General features: G+C 39.1%; 1 long non-coding RNA gene across 1 annotated transcript; it reads right to left on the bottom strand.

Moving 5' to 3' along the window:
• Window positions 1-3294: 3294 nt before the first annotated feature.
• Window positions 3295-6159, bottom strand: LOC125688215 (uncharacterized). The gene is made up of 3 exons (XR_007374656.1): window positions 6115-6159; window positions 5794-5860; window positions 3295-3400 (listed from the first exon to the last, which is right to left on the bottom strand). It is a non-coding gene; the product is annotated as an uncharacterized LOC125688215 (long non-coding RNA).
• Window positions 6160-7135: the final 976 nt, after the last annotated feature.

Genomic DNA, 7135 nt, shown 5'->3' with positions numbered 1-7135 from the left:
TGTATCTAATGACAGTTGCAATCAGAATGACTATCTTTGCGAGCACTTCTAAAATCAGCTTATTTTCCTTACTCTTGCTGAGGACAGTGTTCATCATTAACATATTCAAAACCTCTCCCTAGCAAAACCAAGCCATTTAAATGTTCTATGATCCTTAAGGAGAAAATAAGTTGTATAAATGCAATGATTTGGTGGTGATAGTTTGGCAGAGGAAGAGAAAGCACTGTGCACATGACAGACCCAGTTCTGCTTTTGCCCTGGCATCTCCCTGCACTCCAGTGCCCAGCCCAGGGGACACATTCCCACACAACTCACTTCTGATGCTGCTGGCCCCTCACTACAAGAAAGACATTGAGGCCCTGGAGTGTGTCCAGAGAAGGACAACGAAACTGGTGAGGAGTCTGGAGCACAAATCCTATGAGAAGCAGCTGAGGGAGCTGGGATTGTTTAATCTGGAGAAGAGGAGGCTCAGGGGAGACCTCATTGCACTCTAAACTTCCTGAAGGGAGGTTGTGGTGGAGAGGATTTTGGCCTCTTCTCCCAGGCAAAGAACAGGATGCATGGAAACGGCCAAAAGTTGTATCAGAGGAGGTTTAGGTTGGACATGATGAAAAACTTTTTCTCTCAGAGAGTGGTCAGGCACTGGAATAGCCTGCCCAGGGAGATGGTGGAGTCACTGCCCCGGCAGTGTTCAAGGGGCATCTGGATGAGGAGCTACAAGATATTGTTTAGTCTGTGGTAGCAATGGTAACGAGAAGGCAGTTGGACTAGGTGATCTTAAAGGTGGTTTCCAACCTTGTGATTCTGTGAGATCCAACTGCCTGAGCCAGGTAGGCCAGGGAAATGCAGGTAATGGCTATAGGGATGGGCACCAAAAGCTGCTTCCATCAGACTCTGAAGCACAGCCCAGCACCAAACCAATTGCTCTCTGCACCCCCAGGCTTCACACATAGCATTGCTTGATAGGAGTCACAGAATCACAGAATTGTAGGGGTTGGAAGGGACTTCCAGAGATCATCGAGTCCAACCCCCCTGCCAAAGCAGGTTCCCTACACCAGGTCGCACAGGTAGGCATCCAGGCAGGTCTTGAACATCTCCAGAGAAGGAGACTCCACCACCTCCCTGGGCAGCCTGTTCCAGTGCTCCGTCACCCTCACCGTAAAGAAGTTCTTGCGCACATTTGTGCAGAACTTCCTGTGCTGCAGTTTCCAGCCATTTCCCCTTGTCCTGTCTCCACTCACCACTGAAAAGAGTCCATCCTCGCCATTCTGCCCCCCACACCTTAGATATTTATAGACCTGGATCAGATCCCCTCTCAGTCTTCTTTTCTCAAGGCTGAACAGACCCAGTTCAAGTCCAGGCATGAGACAGAACGGGCCATGCTCTACCAGTGCCCAAGGCTAAATGGTGAGGGTGCTGTGTTTGCAATCCATTGCTCAGGGACATCACAGCTTGTTGTATGTCACCACAGTCCATATGTCCCCACAACACTCACTCCAAAAACAACCACAGCAGACCCTGAAGACTATGATGTGTCTTTCCAGAATTCTATTATGTGCCCCTATGTTTCCCTTTGTTGTGCCTAAAACATCAACTAAGCTAATTTAGAAATTTCAGAGTTTCAAACAACGCTAGACATTTATCTACTTGTTTTTTCACCATTTTAAACATGCCTATAAGAGTGAGTTTCATAGCTATTGCTTCAGATATTGCTTGATTTTTCTATCCCTAGTTTGCTGTACCTTTCCCCCTCTTCTTCTTTTACAGGACTATTCACTTGATATTAGTGAACAGGTCTTAATTTTTCCCTGATTAAGTTAACTCTAATTGGCTTTGAGGTTACGTTTCCTCAGATTCTGCATCTGCAAACTGTAAATTTCTCATTAATGCATTACACAGAAACAGTGTTAGCCCTCACCCGAATTTTTGTGTTCTTCAGGAATGCTTGCTCGATCCTTTCTTCATTCCCTCTTCTGTAAGCATCACCTTTTTTTTTTTTTTTTTTTTTTTTTTTTTTTTAAATCTCTTCCATTTTCAGTTAGGGAATGCTCTTCTTTCTAGAATGAGCAGCTTTCACTGATAATCACTCCTCCTACATTTCTCAAGGAGGGCAGATGAGTTGGAACTAGATGATCTTTAAAAGGTCCTTTCTAATCAAATCATCCCATGACTGATTCTGTAACTTCTGGTGTCTTAGTTTCAGCTGGGACAGAATTGTTTTCTTCAGAGTGCCTGATGTGATGCTATGTTTTGGTTCTAGGAGAAAGACAAGGTTGATAACACACAAATGTTTATAGCTGCTGCTAAGCAGCGTTGTACAGAGTCAATGGCATTTGCATTGAAGGGCCTAAGGAGCTGGGAGGGAACAGAATTAGTGCAGCTGACTTCAACTGGCCAAAGGGATATTCCATACCGTAACACATCATGAGGAAGGAGTTTTAAAGGGGATGGGTGTTCATCTCTCTTCTACTGCTCTAGCAGCTAGCTGGTCATTGGAAGGTGGTAAACAATTATGTATATAGTCATAACAAGTGATGCATAAAGCAAATGTATATAACATTATCCTTTCCCTTCTATCTTAGTAAATAGTTTTATCACAACTCATGAGTTCCACTTCGTTGTTTTTTTTTTTTTTTTTTTTTTTTTTTTTTTTTTTTTTCCTCCTGATGCTTCCCTTCATCCCACTGGGATTGGGGGAAGTGGGCAAAGGATTGTGTGGTGATAAGCTAGCTACTTGTCAGGTTAAACCACAACAGTTGGTAAATTGGCTAGTGAAACAAATTGCTCAGTAACTGAGGTACTTACTGGAACAACTGATTCTGTGATCTGTAGCAAGGACTTGAATCTTCCCATAAAAATGCTTTAATGGCTAACCTGCTTTGAAATGACTGAGTTTCATTTGTTGAAGCAACACACTTACACCACTGTTAATTTCAGTTTGCTTAAGTTATTTCATATCTATCAGCGCTATTAATTTTAGTTAAATAGCTACTACTCTTGCTCCTCTGAGAGATTTCTCTACAATTAATTAACTATGCTTTTGTGTGTCCTGACATGCTTTTGTATCTTTGCTAATGTCAAGATCAACTTCATTTAAATGATCTCTGGCCAATATTTGTCCAGCCCTTAAATCTCCTAATATACATCCAATTATTTCCTGAGATACCTAATGCAGCATTGCTAGCTTTCTTATTTTTAACCTAAAATTTCCTTGTTGCTAGCGAATAAGGATAAGCAATGGGCAACAACAATAACAATTTATTCTCTTTGTTTGCAACCACTTGAAAAGATTGCAAGCTGAGACTAGAGACAACTGTAATCCTTCCATCTTCTTGAAATAAATATGGATCTTCCACTCTTTAATAGGTCATGTTTTCTCAGTGCTTGATCATTTCCATTGCTGATCACCCAGAGGGAAGAATAATTGGCACAGAAAACACAAGGTTAGCCAAGAAGTTATAAATGGAACGGCATTAATAGCAGGCATGTACTGAAAGATGATACAAGTTGATTGTTAAGCTAATTAAAAGTAATGGTATAGAGACAAGAAATGTGTAATGGCTCATTGTTAACTGGTTTTGTCAAAAAATATAATGGAAATTAACTTATACTACTTCAAATGGTATAAGTATTGATTAAATTGCTTTCGGATGCACCCAAATCAAGGTTTGTTATAGAAGTTATCTGTAGAGATTTGTTCTCCTCCTCATGAGCATGTGTTTACCTATAAACAGCTGACAGAGGCCTGAAGAAAATCAAAATTAACAGGGAACAAAGAAGAATGTGTCTCTAAGGTGATAGGTACACACTGCAGTGTGAAAATAATAAACTTTTCCAGTAGTTATTCTCTTAATGATTTCTTACGAAAAAGAAACAGGGAAAAATTAAACCATGTCAGTGTATAGGAAAAGTGAATTATTACCACTGGAAAACAGTCTAGGATTATCCTGTTTCATTTCATTGTGAATCAAATACTCCAAAAAAGTCACTAAAATTCTCTGTATAATAAAACACAATGGCTCTACCACTCAGAATAAAAACCCAAACCAGAATTAAATACTTGGAGGTCTCTTACAGAAATGCTAGATGCTATTTTTGTTTATTTCTACTCCATTCAGAATATTTCAGAAGCTTTTCACCCTGCACATCTAACAAAAAGGTCAACAATGAGCACAAAACAACAAAATTAAGTAAATAGCTTTAATAAAATGTAATAAACCAAATAGCAAGTTAATATATATCAAATGGGTTAGTCCTCTACACCACTACATACTTAGATGTTAAACGCAGAACAAAAGGAGCAAGAAATCAGTCCCTGAAGTAACTTCCTGTTTGATTTACAAAATGGATGCCAAGATACCTCTGTATCTTCAGTGAATCATATCAATCATGCCTTATTGTTCCGCTGGAGATTTTCTGTTCTAGTCCTCTTAAAAACGCCATGAGTTGTCAACTATTCTAATCAGTTTTCATGAAATGCAACATTTCATTTCAATAGAAAAAACATTAATCATCCCCACTGCCAATCATTGGCATCTAAAATATTGACAGAAATACTGCTGTGCATTGGAAGTAAAACTACAAGGAAATACATGAGATAAGAGGAAAGGTAACAGCAATATACATGCAATTCTGAACACTGGAGTGGTTTGTGGTATGTTGTAGGCACTGAATGACATGCTAGTGTTGTGTTCTGCAAGAATGCTGCACAAAGCAGATACGTAGAGTTAGACAGTAATACTTGGAAAACCCAGAAGAGCAGAACAGCTGATAGAGAGCTGCAATACCATCTTCTGATTCTACATGTTATGTCCTCCTCAGTCCTTAAGAGACTAGCGTTTAGGTGTATGGAGACAAAGTGTGGCTCTACGCAAACATCATAAGAAGTAAAAAAAAAATCTCTTGAATTTTTTTTTTAAACATCCTTTAGACAACAAAACTAAAAAGCCTCTCACTTTCAGCAGTCTGCAGCTATCTACTTTGCAGTAGCCATTCCACTAGTTTGAGCTCTGCTTTTAAGATTTGTGAGTATATTTTATCACATCCAGAGCCATCCTTACCGAAAGGTAATCATAAGGAGCTAAAAACAGTTTTCTCTGTAAGAAGAAAGTACAGGTTTCTCTTTCACTACACTTACAGGCTACAAATGAAAGCTTTTTCAAATAGCAGGTAAAATATTTCAAAATTCTGGTTAATTTTCATGGAGCAAAACCTTGTAAATTTTGCATTTCCCTGCAAAAACATGTTCCCAAACTCCACTGGCAGTAAGACAGCCCTTACGATTTCCTTGAGAACTACGGACACTTTGATCCCAGGCAACTGAGTACAGCACATCTGAAAGCTGGTACTCCTGAGGCCTTCTGCTTCCTGTCAGCCCATCAGGATGCCAGCTGGCAGCAAGGCAGAATGCTTTTGCAAGATGCCTATTTTCCTTGTGGAAGTTTACCTAAAGTAATGTGTTCCTTCAGAACCCAAAAATTGACAGTCCCTGACAACTTGAGCATTGGTATTTGAACACAGTTTGTCAAATGAATAAGAAATTCTAATCATTTCTGAGATGCAGCTTGCCAGTTTATTAAAAAGAGCTCATAATGTGCCTGCTTATAGCAGATTAGTTCCTCCCAGGTATGCCTTCTGACTTGTCTGAAAGCATAGGCTAGGTTTCATGCTGCATCCTTTGCAATCACAATGCATCAGAAGTCATGTACCCTTCATGCACTCAGAGAGACCTAGCCTTAGAGGGGCATGCTGAGAATAGAAATGAGTACATAGGAAACCTAAATTGCATTTTACCTGAGACAGCTCAGAGCTGAAACACAAAGGACAGCAACACTTGGGTTTCCCAGTGATTTCATCCTACCTGGGAGCAAAACAATTTATGAAATTTCTAGTACCATTCCATGCAGCTTTGCTATAGAAAATGAACCTCACTCACACTTTGTACAAGACACATCCCCTAGCATTCTATAGATCATTTATCTCATATATTAGCGTAAGATCAATAAGCATACAGGTGCTGTAAAGTATTGGATGGACAATAAGTACGCAGAAAAATTAGGTTAGTAAGATTACCATGTTGGAAAAAATGACCAAAGATAAACAGAAAATACTCACCAGTCTTGTAAGCTCAAAAGAAACTCCACAAAGAGCAATCTCCAGAGAGAGATCCTTCCTCAGGGGCAGTCAGCCCTTACATGGGGTCTAGGAGAGGTGCAGTCAGGCTCCACCCCTTCTGATCACACAGGTGAATTGCCTGTGGCTAACTCACTGCTTGCCTCAGGTGGTCAATTAGAGGTTCAGGCCATGATCCAACAGTTCCCCTACAATTAGTAATCTGAATTTAAACAAGTAGTCATATATAGACTAGATTCTTTATTGACTAAGTGCACTATTCAAGGTAGACAATGACCTACTAATTAGAAAAATACCTGTTCTAACTAGTCTTGGCAAAGGGCAATATAACACAGAAACAGCACTGTTGGTGTTGAAGTACTGGCTCCTTTCAATCAGCTGAAGTTTTAATATCAAATTAAACAGAGAGAGAATTTTACTTTATATGTATGCTGTGTATTATTTCTTTCTGTACTAGTATATTTTGCAATGTTTCTTAGGTTAAAGCAGATTTCTAGAAACAAACAAGCAAGCATTCACTGGAGTGCTATGTATTTGGATTATAATACAGCAGATTCTGCAGATGTAAGAGAATTCTACTGAATCAAAAAATACTGATTTAAGTCCTACATCACACATGTAGGTAGATGAACATAGCTTATTTGAGTATGTAGCGATGCTGGGATGAAATAAATACGCTTATGCATGATATGCATTTGAATCTCACACTGAATCTGAAGTATATTTAATTTGAATGTGAAATTACTCATTGGGCATTGAAATATCTCTAGGTTTTTTTTTGTCTCTAATTTGTAAAAATTAATAACAATACAGCTCAACAATAGCTTTTGTATGCCAGGTCATCAAATTCAAATATATTTTCAACACCAACAATATTTCTGCTATGTTATAAGCATGTAAAAGAATACAAAAGCACAAAGCTAAATAGCAAGTGCAGTTCTGTAGTAAAATAGTACATATGTGAAGGGGATTGATTTAGCTTCTACATGGAAAATCTATCAAC

Source organism: Lagopus muta, chromosome 1 (genome assembly GCF_023343835.1).
Source record: "Lagopus muta isolate bLagMut1 chromosome 1, bLagMut1 primary, whole genome shotgun sequence".
NCBI lineage: Eukaryota > Metazoa > Chordata > Aves > Galliformes > Phasianidae > Lagopus > Lagopus muta.
Note: the sequence above shows the minus strand (reverse complement) of the source record. Positions and strands in the feature narration are given on the sequence as shown.